The 14393-nt window shown below is 37.3% G+C and overlaps 1 non-coding gene across 1 annotated transcript; it reads right to left on the reverse strand.

Moving 5' to 3' along the window:
* Positions 1-5012: 5012 nt before the first annotated feature.
* Positions 5013-5083, reverse strand: TRNAR-CCG (transfer RNA arginine (anticodon CCG)). Its single transcript has one exon. It is a non-coding gene; the product is annotated as a tRNA-Arg (tRNA).
* Between the last annotated feature and the right edge of the window lie 9310 nt (positions 5084-14393).

The raw sequence follows: 14393 nt of genomic DNA on the forward strand, positions 1-14393 counted from the left end.
TCAACCGTTTAATCAAACGATGAAAAGCTGTAGGACAGATAATGCCAAACACATAGATACCCATGATTGGCGAGTTTGTTCGAATTATTTGTGCTATGTGCAATGCTTTTCGACTTTTTCGTATCTCAAGTGATACGGAAGACGAGATCATCGCAGAACGAATGCTAACATTGGGGAAACAACCTAATCATTTACAAATACTAGTAGAATCCGAAAACTGGAGAAAACGCAAGAGTACTTGGCACAAGATGTTCGCTGACACTTCAATGGACTTTCCGAAATTGACCATTCAGAAGTTGAGCGATATGACGCTTTGGGTGTATCAAATTAAGCAAGCTAACGCTTATACAGAGAAGCATTTGAGTGTATTAGGTCTTTATGAACTATTTGTTCATAGAGAGTGCGATGATATTGTTCGTGTCCATCGTCTTCCAAAATATACAACACATGGAATTAATATCACAATGGTGTTCCATCGCCAATTCGTGGCTAGTATTGCGATTGCAAGGTTGTTGCACGGGTGATTGGGTGCTGTGCACGTATAGCCGCTATATTGTGGTATTTGGGTTATCAAAGATATTTACAAGCATCAAGTCATTCTTTACTTCCACACGCCTCCTATAACTTATCATGGATACTAACGTTTCCCATTGATCTGAAAGTACAGAAAGAAGTGACGACGGGTCGGACTAATTACTGAGTAGGTTTACACATAGTTTATTTGGTTATTGTACAAGCCAAAGCAATGTTTTACGTTTTCGTGATTTGTTGCACCAAAAATGTTTTAGTATTCAGCTAGGTTATTATAAACTTTTGGCTTTATTTTGTATATATATTTTTTTATACTAACAATCCTACTTTATAAATACACAACTCATAATATTTAACTCCTTAAAGCCAAACACGCCCCCCTCATGGACTCTCATCCTTTCAAACCCCTTCGTCATGAGTGGTATGCTCTGTGTCAGTGTTGGGCAAATTTCAATTGAATTAACAATTAACAATTAATCTGTAAATTTAATTGTTAATTGCAATTGACAATTGAAGAAAGTAATGGTTAATTGTTAATTGCAGTTGGCCATTAATAATGGAGAATCAATTGCAATTAATCAATTGATTGAAAGTAATTGCAGTGGAAAGTAATTGCAATTGAATTCAGTCATTCAATTGCAATTGAAATCAATTGGCAATTGATTCAATTGCAATTGATTTCCACACCAATTACTTTCAATTGATTGATCAATTGCAATTGATTTTCACTGATTAATTTTCAACACTGTAGTTCAGAGAGGGCGTGGGACAATGAAAACTTTAGCCACGACCAATTTACTCACCACCCATCGTGACCCATGACCCACCGTGACCCACTCTGACACACCACCCACCATGAACCACTCTCACCCACTGTGACCCACAGACCCACCAAAACCTATTGTCATCAACTCTGACCCATGATTCACGCCCTCTTTTCTACTGACTAAAGAGTTTAAACTTGTAATAAAACAAGCCTATGAAATTATCACTCACCAGAGTTTGAATTTCTACGATCAATCGCTCAAGCACCGCTCTATTACAATAACGGCGGATCTGACCTTTCTAATATAAATAAAATAAAGAGTTTGTTTGCGTCTGTCTGTCTATCTTTGTGCGGCCTGTGGACCAGATGAGTGGACCGAATTTTTTCAAAATTTGGTCACGGGTAGCTTGGTCTAGGCCCCAGATCAAGACGGAGAGCTTAATTTTCAAATTTCGAACTAAGGGGGTCTCAGGGGGACGTTTACCGAGACATGTAAAAGTAGTAGAAAATGACCGATATTAGTGTCGATTTCATAGTTTTCGCGGTCGCTGAGATCAATGGTGAAACTCCAATCGCAATAACTTCCAAATTCACCCTATTCGGCTGCCGGCCGGGAATCAACGGGGAGGGGGGAGGAATACTGCCGTGTCGTGACAAAACGCTGTAACTTTGGCGAAGAAGTTTTGCGAAAATGAGCCTTAAAGTTTTCATCCGAAAATGTGATCTGTATCGTGTAGAACCAGTGTAACTAGGCAATAATGGTCAACCAATCAATTTTCACCAAATTTAATCACACAACATGCATTTACGTAACATTACATGTAACCACGTGTTTCCAAAGTCAAGATACACTATTTCTAAACCATACAGATCACATTTTCGGAAGAAAACTTTAAGGCTCATTTTCGCAAAACTTCTTCGCCAAAGTTACAGCGTTTTGTCACGACACGGCAGAATACCGAAACGTAAAAGTAATCCAAAATGACCGATATTAGTGTCAAATCCATAGTTTTCACGGTCGCTGAGATCAATGGTGACACTACCATTAGCGGTGACTTTCAAATTCTTCCACCGTTGTATGCGGGCCTTAGGCCACCAGAGGGGGGAATTCCCAGACATGTCAAAATAGTCGAAAATGACCAATATTAATGTCAAATCCATAGTTTTCGGGGTCGCTAAGCTCAATGCTGAAACTCAAGACAGCGTTTACTTTCACATTTAGCTCCCATTAGCTAAGGAGCGGAGGCATTATAAAGGGGATCAAGAGACATGTAAAAATAATCCTTTATGACTGATATTAGTGTCAAATCCGTAGTTTTCGGGGTCGCTGAGATCAATGGTGATACTTTCATTAGCGATTATTTTCAAATTTAGCCACCATTGTATGCTGGCCGGGAGTACCCAGGGGTGGAGAATTGCGAGACATGTAAAAATAATGGAAAATGACCGATATTAGTGTCAAATCCATAGTTTTCGCTGTATCGGCTGGGGCCAGAGGAGATTTTTTTTACAATTTGAACCAAGGGGGTCTGAGGGGGCGCTCACCGGGACATGTAAAAGTAGTAGAAAATGACCAATATTTGTGTCGAATCCATATTTATCGGGGTTGCTCAGATGTATAGTGACACCGCCGATAGTATTTACGTTGAAATTCAGTCCCCATCGGCCTTCCCAATGAAAACACATGTATATACGTTGTTGGATATATATTCACACAAAATATATCCAATTTTAGAAATGTTTCTTAATTGTTCTCCCGTTGTTCAGTTTGTTTACATTGATATTTTATCTTATCCGTGCGAAGAACGGGGATAACAGCTAGTGCGAAATGGTAAAGTGTTTGTCATGGACCAAATTACAATGAATTCAATTATATAGGCAGTGGCGTATTTACGATTTTGTTTCGGGAGGGGCTTTGCTTACTTTCGGGGGGGGCTTTGCCTGAAAATGTGAAAATTCTGCGAGATATTTCATTTACTTTACTATACTAAGTAAGATTTCGGGGGGGGGGCTTAAGCCCGGAAGCCACCCCCCTAAATACGCCACTGTATATAGGTAATTATTATAATTATAATTGATAATTATTTCCTTGCTACCATTTTCTAAGCCTATTTCCACGTTTTGTGAATCAATGGTAGTGGGTCAAAATGGGCATTCAATGTGGGAAGAAAAATGACCCAGTATCCCACAGGCGCTTTTTTCGCATTGTTTAGTGCATGTTTTGTACCGTTTCTGCGCATATTTTCACGTTTTGTACGCCACCGAAAGTGGGTCAAAGAGGACCTACGAATATGGCAGACAAAGACATATTCATCCCACATTCAAGGACCATTTTGACCCAGTTCCACTGATGCACAAAGCAACACAAATCATGCATTAAAAATGTGAAGGAAACGACATCGACATTCGATGGTGACGGAACAGCATTAAGTTATTCCGCTATACTTGTAGGCCATTTTGACCCATTTTTCTTGTCGCACTAAATTGGAAATAGGAGCACAAAACGGTACAAAACAGGCACTGTACGATGCGAAAGAAACGACCTCCAAATTCGATAGTGACGGAACAATGGCTCTTTTTCCTCACACCTTGATGGACCATTTTGACGCATTTCTAGTGATGCTCAAAACGTGAAAGTAGGCGAACAGAACGGTACAAAATACGCACTAAACGATGTGAAGGAATCGTCCTCCAAATTCGTTGGTGGCGGGACAGCATTAACTTGTTTCGTTATATTCATAGGTCCATTTTGACCCACTTCCGGTGACGCACAAAACGTACAAAACAGGTACTAAAGGATGCGAAAGAAACGACCCCGGAATTTGATAGTGGCGGAACAGTGAGCCATTTAACTCCCACTTTAAAGGCCCGTTTAACTCATCTCGGGTGATGCAGAAGACGAGAAATAGATGCAGATTTTTTTTTAAAGGTACTAAGCGATGCGAAAGAAACGATCTAGAAATTCGATAGTGTCGGAACAGTAGGTTTTTCGTCACACCTTGGACGCTAATCTTGACACACATCTGGTAGCGCACAAAACGTGGAAATGGGGCACAAAATGGCACAAAACAGGCATTAGTCAATGCGAAAGATGGACCTCGAAATTCGGTACTGGTGGAGCAGTGAGTCATTTAACTCCCACTTTGAAGGCCTGTTTAACTCCTTCCGGTGGCTCACAAGACGAGGAAGTAGGCACAGAAAACTTTTTAAAAAATAGTCACTAAACGATGCGAAAGAAACGACCTAGAAAATCGATAGTGGCGGAACAGTGGGTCATTTTCGTCACACTTTGGAGGCCCATTTTAACACACTTCTGGTGACGCACAAAACGTGGAAACAGGGGCACGAAACGGCACGAAACATTCACTAGTCGATGCGAAAAGAAGGACCTCGAAATTCGGTAGTGGCGGGGCAGTGGGTCATTTTCGTCCCACCTTCGAGGCCCATTTTGACCCTGTTCCAGTGAAGCAGCAAACGTCGAAATAGGCGCACAAAAGGTACGCGATGTGCAACTAACGACCTCGAAATTCGATAGTGGCGGAACTGAAAATGAAATTAAATCTTTAAGTTTTACGTCCCACAATTATGCCGGTTAGGCTAAAGGAGACGGTGATGATGATAGATGAGTGAAATGGTGGAATGAAGAAAGTGGGAGGAAACGGAAGAACCGCGAGAAAACCCACGAGCACAGTGTTTGTCCACCACAACGTCTACACGGCGCGAGCTGGGATCGAACCAGGGACTCCAGCACCGGAGGTAAACGCTCTACCACTGAGCCACCGCGCCCCCAGTGGCGGAACTCTTGGTCATTTTCGTCTCATCTTGGAAGCCCATTTTGACCCACTTCCGGTGACGCACAAAACGTGGAAAAAGGGGCACGAAACGGCACGAAAATTCACTAGTCGATGCGAAAGGAAGGACCTCGAAATTCGGTAGTGGCGGAGCAGTGGGTCATTTTCGTCCTACCTTCGAGGCCCATTTTGACCCTCTTCCAGTGACGCACAAAGCGTCGAAATAGGCGCACAAAAGGGTACGCGATGTGAAATTAACGACCTCGAAATTCGATAGTGGCCGAACTCTTGGCCATTTTCATCCCATCTTGGAAGCCAATTTTGACCCACTTCCGGTGACGCACAAAACGTGAAAATACGCGCTCAAAACGGCAAGAAACTGGCAGTAAACGATGCGAAAGAAGCAACCTCGAAATTCGTTAATGACGGAACAGTGATTCATTTTCGTCCCACCTTTGGGACTCGTTATAACCCACCCACTTCTCATGACGCACAAAACGTGGAAGTAGACACACAAAATGGCACAAAACTATGTGAAGGGAATGACCTCGAAATTCATTGGTGGCGGAACAGCAATAACTTGTTCCGCCATATTGGTAGGCCCATTTTAACCCACTTCCGGTGACGCATAAAATGTAGGAATAGGCTCACAAAGCGACACAAACACGCACAAAAGATGCAAAACAAAGTACCTCGAAATTCGTTGGTGGCGGAACAAGTTAATGACGCCGTGAGCACCAATATAAGTATACCATCAAGGCTGAGAACTGCACGGTCTAATTTTTTTTAGCCAAAGTAGAAGCCCAACCGGGATAGTGATGTCCGGCTCGACTCGGTTCAACTGAGCGAACAGCTTGAGCTGGCTTGGTTGAGATGACCCATCGACTGGGCTCTATTGAGCCATTGGCTTGAGCCGGCTCGGTAGGGACGAGTCATTGACTCTGCTCGATTGGAGCCAATCGCTCGAACCAGCTCCGTTGAAACGAGTCCATAGGCTGGGTTCGAATCAGCTCAACTGAGCCGATGGCTCGAACCGGCTCGGTTGGGGTAAGCAATCAGCTGGGTTCGGTTCAGCTCGTGTGAGCCACCGGCTCGAGCTGGCTCGGTTGGATGAGCTTTTGGCTCGGCTCACTTCTCTGTTCGGCTCGATAAGTTAATGAGCTGTGAGAGAGCCGCTTGAGTCGTTAACAACCCTAAACCAGGGTCGAGCAGTTTTGAACATGTTTGGCTGGAGTCCTATAACTTTTAACAATTTTTGGCTCGAGCCCGAGTACTTGCTCCTCCTCAACTCAAACCTAGAACCTCGTGACCGATGTCCTTGCCTCCTGAAGATTTCTTGACGACCGAGATCGACAGTCAACCAATTTCTATATTCAGATACAAACCCTCTATATTCCATGTTTATACACGGTGTTATAATAATAATTTATTATAGTAGTAGTAGTAGTATCATGGATAATTATATTGTCTATGTAGGATACTTGAAGAGAGCAGTACTTGGAACTACACAAAGGATATAGCTCGAATTGGCTCGTTTTGGTTCGACTCGACTGGAAACTCGATCCGAATTGAGTCGAGCTTGGGGAAATTTTTCGAGCCGAGTTCTCGAGTCGAGCTCAAAGATGACTGCTTCGAGTCGAGTCGAGTTTTAAAGAAAACTCGCTCGAACACGCTTGTGCTCATCCCTATTGTATACATGACGGGCATATAGAGTTCTTTCGAGGGTGATAGAATCATAAACATAATATCTTTTAAAAATGCTTAGTTTCACGGCTTTATTCCCAGGGGGCACGAAGGGATGGTAGTTATCCAGTACCTTTTTTGAAATATGTAAAACAGTAACAAGTGGACAACACAATATACACATATCTTCTTATTTTCAGTTTTAATTGCTGATTTCAATTGCAACTAACAATTACAATTAACAATTACAAGTTTCAATTGTCAATTGCAATTAACACTTAAATGTTTTAATTGCACTCTGTGCGATTGACAATTAACAATTAAAAGTTTCAATTGCCTGGTGACCAATTAACAATTAACAATTGACGAAAAATTAATTGCAAATTTTATGATTAAATTCATTGGCAATTGAAATTAATTGTCAATTACAAATTGAAATCAATTGCAATTGAAATCAATTGCAATTGATTTTCAGAGCAATTATTTTCAATTGATTGATCAATTGCAATTGATTTCAATTGATTTTGCCCAACACTGCTCTGTGTGCATGGTTCCAGATGCAAACGCAAGTTGTGGTTCTGTCTCCACTTGCAAGTAGTAGATCCTGTATAGCGTCAATGCTGAAAAAGAATTTTCTAGTTTGAACTCTCATTTAATTAATCGATTATAGATATTAAAACTCGCAAAATATGAGCATGGCCTATCTTTAGAACAAAATCTCACGCTAAAAGACAATGAAAAAGAAATGCACTTTACCTGCAAAAATTTGCCTCCGTTATGTGTCGATCCGTCAGCAATCTTGAACTGAACTTTAGGTTATCTTAAATTCCTCCAAATTCACATCGCTTCTGAGACTCCCTTCACAGTCTTCTAATACTTGTGTGCAACCTACAGTACAAACAATATGCAATCCCACCTGAAGTAGTTTGGCTGAGAAAGATCACAGGTATAGTACAAATCCACCAAGGCTACGATAGTTTAATATAGTCAAATGTATAAGGTATCCTTCTTTTACGAGTAGTATATTGATCCTCTTTACTATATGTATTTATGTTCTCTCCTCTAAAAATGTAGTAATGTCTATAAATGCAAAGTATTATGCTGGTAAGGAACACAAAACAGGATATTACAATCTTCTTCTTTCTCTCCGTCGTTTCCTCCTTATGTGGAGTCGAGGTTTCTGATTAGTCTTCTCCATGCAGCCCTGTCCCGGGATTCTTTCCCTGTTAGATCTTTCTCCCTGAAGTTATTCTTAACCCTATTCATCCGTTCCCTTCTTGATCTTCTGCTACTTCTCTTCCCATCAACTTCCATTGTCATCACTTTTCTGACCACATAGTTGTTTATTCTTCCCATTAGATGGCCATACCATTGCAATCTTTTTTCTCAGATCATCTTAGCTATCTCTACAACTTCGGTTGTTCCCCTTACTCTCTCAACCTTCTCTTCTTATTATCCCACACGTTCAGCGCAACATTCTCATTTCGGTAACATTCAATCTTTTTTTTCCTGTGCTTTCTTTATTGTTCATGTATCTGCTTCGTAAATCATTGCTGGCCTAACCACTGTTCTGTAATTCATTTCTTTATTCTTATCCGTGATTGTGCGGTTACACAACATGTCACACGCTATCTTCCAATTCTGCCATCCCTCGTGTATTCTGTGTATTATTCAATTTCCACGTCCAAACCAATATTCTTGGCAACAGATTTAGAATAACTACCGTACACAAACGAAAAGCGGATGTAAAGAAGTATGAAGATAATGAGAAACAAACGAGAAAGTGTTAGCTAAATTAAAGGTTTTAAAAAATTATATTGGAGATAGTGATGCGCACGAGAGAGTCGAGACAGGATTTTCCTGACAAAATTCGAGTCGGGACACGGCTCTTCCAATAGTAAAATATACATTTTTCGAGTCGAGACATCACTTTTACAGCACATTTTCGAGACGAGTCAGCCACAAATCTTGTCTCGTGCGCATCCCTAATTGGAGAGTTAAAAGAAACCTAATTAATATGTTATCTGAAGAGAATATATTATTATATCGTTCTAGGCATGGCTGAAATAGTAGAGAGAAGGGTAGAAACTCTTGAGGCCACCAGTGCAATTTGATCTGTCAGTCTCGACAGAGTACTTACGATGATGATATTGATGATACTGAAAATGAAGTTAAATCTTTCAGTTTAACGTCCCACTATTATGCCCTTTAGGCTAAGAGAGACGATGATTAAGGCAAGCGAATTATGCTGGAAGAATTGATGAAATCAGAATGTGGGAGGAAACGGGAGTACCCCGAGAAAACCCATAGACACGAGTCTCATGGGTCCATCACAAACTTACTTGGCCGGGAATCAAACAAGGGGCCCCATGCACCAGAGGTAAACGCTCTACCATTGAGTCACCGTACGATACTGAGAATAGGGTGTGTACAATTAACTTTACTACTTAGTTTAATAACTTGTTTATTGAAATTTAACAGTCCTTTCCAGGACCGAGGTTACGTGAAACGTGGGCCTACAGTTTAAGATGCAATCCAAACCAGTGTAATCCGTTTAATACTGTCGGGAACCGATCTAACTTCTCTAGCGTTGAAGACAGAACAGGATTGGCTACTTATCTTATCTCCAATTCAAGAGAGAAGTTACTCCATACTTAAATGCCAATAATACGTATGCAATTTTTAATTTAGTTGCATGCTTTATGCTGCTAACGGTATAATGCGTTTAATTTTTAATATAAAAAGTCATGAAATAAGTAAAAGCTACGAAAGCTCAACAAACCTAGAAGTGGATATTAAAAAAAAAAACTTTTTTTTAGAAAGTAAAAAGGTGCCGAAGTTTTGCTTAAGAACATTTTTTTTCTTCTTTTGTATATAATTAAGTAAAAACCCTCTGAGATAATATCGTAATGAGTCTTGAGATAGTCACTGTTCAAACAAACACGACGTTGATACATATATATAGTTTTGATACCATTTGTAGTTGCTTCCTTCACATTTCCTTTTGCTCATTGTAATTAAACCACTACATAACATTACTTCCAATAATTAAGAAAACTTGCTATATCAAAGCAAGGCTCCATTTTGGTTAAGTCGTAACATAAACATTATTATAACTTCTTCTAATAATATGTTAATGTACTGTAGTTTTTTCAACTAATGCTACCTGCTTTTTAAGTGACTGCTAGCCCTACTTTGTCCACTTTTTTCTACTTTTGATGGATGAAATACAAGTATATAGGCCTGAAATAAAGTAAAGACTTTGTTGATAAGAAATCACTTACTACATTAGTGAAGTAAAAACTGCTACTAACTTCTTATTCATTATACCTAAAAACAAGTAAAAATAACATACAAAAAAATATACACTATATATCTAAAATGTATATTTTAAATTATGAAGTGTTGGTAATACACTATTTTTTTTTAAGTTTATTCCAATATTATATCACGAAGAGGAATACGTCTCTCTATTTAGTATTTTTTGCACAAAAATTATGTATACATCAAAGGTAGGCACTTACTCAAGCCCTCGCTCAATGCATATCCTCGCGGTGAAAAGGAATTGCTTTCAACCTAATAATGTTTTGTAGCATATCTTATAGGCTGACCCATTTTACAGGAAGTTAGTGTCCTACCATTAGTTTAAATATTATATCTACCTAAACTATTGAGGTAACTTAAAAGTTTGACTTTAAAAATATATTAATTGACTTTTAGAAAGTGCTAACAAAATAATAATAATAATAATAATTTTAAAAGGAGTAAAAGTTATTATCCATATTGATATATATATATATATATACAGTGAAACCTGTCTTTAGCGGAATCGAGCGGGACTTGCAAAAATTTCCGTTAAAGTCAGGTTTCCGCTTAGTGGAGGTAGACCTTTCCTCTAAGAAAAAAAATACATGCTTATAAAGGGGCATACTGAGAAAATATATTGCTGTACGTACATTGTTCGATTACAGTACTTCTTTCTTCTACGAATAAATACACAAAAAAGAAATTTAAATGAATACAAAATGTACTATGCACACGTTTTCTTTATTTTTCTAATAACCAAGCAGGGTTTTCTGTGTACATTGTTGCTTGGCTGCTTGACTTTCCGCATACACTTTAGCCTGAGAAATTATACTAAGTGAATCAGAATCATTTTTCCGTAAGACAAATTTTTCAGTTCCTTTAAACTTCTGAGAGCATCTTGATATGTATTTATTCTACACTCTTCTTCGAACTCGGTATCGTATTCCTCTTCTTCCTCTATCTCGTTTTCTTCTTTCCGACATTCCGTATGATTTTTGATTAAGTTGCGGGGATTAAGGACAATTTGTGGGGGTGAATATGAGTAGTGGTTGGGAAAGGTAAACACTGTCCAGAAATATTTAACAAAAGAACTAACATTTTATCGCAGACAGTGTAATGTATATGTCTCACAAAATGTCTAAACATCTTCTAAACTCTGTAGTCCGGAGCTCAGAATTTTCCGTTAAATGTTTATTTTTCTTTCCGTTGTCCGCGTAACACAGTTTCCGCTTAATGAAGGGACTTTTTACACGTTTTGTTCTCCAAAACTCATGGGACCGTGAAATATTTCCGTTTAAGACAGTTTTCCGTTTAATAAAGGGTCCGTTGAAGACAGGTTTTACTGTATATATATATATATATATATATATATATATATATATATATATATATATATATATATATATATATATATATATATATATATATATATATATATATATATATATATATATATATATATATAAATGAAAGTGACTATGTTTGTAACTTAATAACTTGAACAACCCGACCGATCTCGATCACATTTTCAACATAGATTAGGCTCGGGACTGGGATTTTTTTTTTTTTATCATTTCACTTTAACGGTGCAACTTAGATGAGGAAGAGGGAAAAATATATATTAAAAAAATGATCGAAAATGACCGATATTAGTACTGAATCCATAGTTTTCGGGGTCCCTGAGACGAACACTGACATTTCCTATGCCGTTAAATTTAAATTCAGCCCCCTTAGTACTCCTAAGGGAGGATGGAGACATATAAAAATAAATTAAAAATGACCGATATTAGTGTCGAATTCATAGTTTTTGGGGTTCCTAAGTTGATTGGTGACAATTTTGATGCCCTTTATGTCCAAAATGGAACTTCCCGTGAGAAGAACATGCATTCTGCTAGTATCAATAAAAAAAATGTTAATCTCTGTGCCAGCCCAAACAAATTAATCTCTAATAAAACTACTATCGAAACTATAATTTTATTATCAACATTAATACTGTTTGCAACAGTTTTTGATGATACTCACTGTTTAGTGCTTTCAAAAAATTTTCTCTTTTATTAGCAATTTTTTCCACTATAGTTGCTAAATACATTCTTTTGAAAGAAATTTATTTACATTTCAGATATCCACTAATTTAGTATTTAGCTAGAAAAAACTAGTCACTTGCGTTTGGCTTTTCTCTTCCAATTTCTCTTCAATTCGACACGGCATTTTTGATTATTCATTATTCATTGTTTCGGAAACATTCAAAGGATAGGTCTATAGCAGTTCATGGCAGTTTATCTTAAAAAGAAGAAAAAAATAGTAGCCTATCTTATTGTAATTGAATTCTGAAGCTTAGTAGAAACTAATGTATCCATTGTGATCGACTTTTACCTTGCAATATTGTGAAATAATATATATATATATATATATATATATATATATATATATATATATATATATATATATATATATATATATATATATATATATATATATATATATATCCTATTTGAAGGTTCAATAGAGATGGTAGAAGAGGTGGGGGACGGGAATGATCTGTCCATGAAATTCCTGTTACTGATCAGATGGTCATTAGAAGATCAGTGAACTTTTCTTCCCTTACAGGAACCAGGATACAATTATAAAAGCCGAAGTCTTCTATACCTTACTTTTTTTTATATTATTCAAAAGCTATTTTTTTTCTATCGTCATCCTTAGGTTACCTTGATGTTTAACAGAATGCACACCTTTCAGAGAAAAACAGGGTTGCTAAGCATATAAAAGCGTTCCGTTTTTGGTATTAGAAATTCTACAATGTTGTCAGCTTTTATTTATTTTTTTAAAAAAAAAGGTACAAACACGAGGCATGTACCAATCGATAGTTTTTTTAATCCTTAAATGCATGTTTTTTTTATTTTTTTTTTGAAAAAAATCATGAGTAGAATTTAATGTAAATTATATGAAAACAAATTTAAAACCCTAGGACCAAAATTTAGGTTAATAATTTATTATTAACTGTTTGTAGCTAGCTACATAATGCAATTTACACTTCGAATCCGTGTCAAAATATCTACTTTGTGGTTAGCTTTTGTTTTTAGTTTTAGTACATATTAAATGTTAAAAACTACTTTTACACATCCATAAATATTAGACATGTATATATTGCACTATAAAATAACTAAAAGGTAAGAAATAACTATCACTTCACAAAAAAATAGTTTTATAATGAAAGAGAACTCAGTTCTTCAGAGGCCTAGCGACTTTTTCTTGTAGCACTTGCAAAAACGGAATATAGGCTATACAGGCTGCGAAAAAATGCAATTACGAAAAGAAACATCTATTGTGAAGTTTATACGCAAAAATCAAGTGTGTAGCTAATCAGCTACACAGTGCATTGAAGGGTTAAGTTTAACCTTCCACTATTATGCACCAAGACTAAGGGACACTGAGACGGGTTATAATGGCGGAACGAAAAAAGTGGGAGTAGAGAACGGGAGAAGCAACGCACATGGTGCTTGTTCACCTCAAAGATAAGTTAGCAAGAGTTAGGATTGGATCAGGGATTCCTTGCACCAAAGGTGATAGATAGTCATTGAGCTAAACGACGTGATATATGTAAAAAACTCATGCGTAGTTTTCGAAAAAATGTTATTTTTTGTAAACTTAAAAATTGATACTGTAAATTAGGCCAGTCAATGAAGGGTCGAATAAAGAAAAAATTGTGGAAAACTGGAACAAATTTTATTTTCTTTATAAAAGTGCCCGTAACAACATACTAATTTTGCACCATTCTACCATCCCGGATTTGGCCGCCATCTTGGAGAAATGGCGCCAAAAATTAGTTTTTTTTTGTAAATATCTAGCACGGACTATTTTAGAGCAAAACATGTTATTACAAAAAGTAATCTATATTAAATTCTCTACAGAAAATTTTCTCTTCCTTTTTTCTCTAGGATGTACTGTTTAGATGTTATAGGCGTGGCAAACGCATTTTTCTTTGAGCATCGCTTTGTAGCAGAACCTTAACGAACATTTTCTGCAACTATTTTGTTTTAGGGATTTTTTATATATAAAATATAAATTAATATATTTTTCATTCATTGTAGGTGTGACTAAGGATAGATAAGTAATCAGATCTATTAGATCATCTATGTTCAAGATGTCAGCTGAAAAATGTTTTATTTGTGACAAACTTCTCAGTGATGGTGTTACATGTATAGTAAAAGAAAAGGGACTGAAAACGTTTAGTAGACTGCATTATTAAAGTGAAAGATGGAAATGAATATCAACACAATTAATTATACTTCATGAAAAATGTAGAAAAGTTTTCACAA

The sequence above is a fragment of the Thermobia domestica genome, chromosome 7 (genome assembly GCF_964235325.1).
Source record: "Thermobia domestica chromosome 7, izTheDome1.hap1.1, whole genome shotgun sequence".
In the NCBI taxonomy this organism is placed as follows: domain Eukaryota; kingdom Metazoa; phylum Arthropoda; class Insecta; order Zygentoma; family Lepismatidae; genus Thermobia; species Thermobia domestica.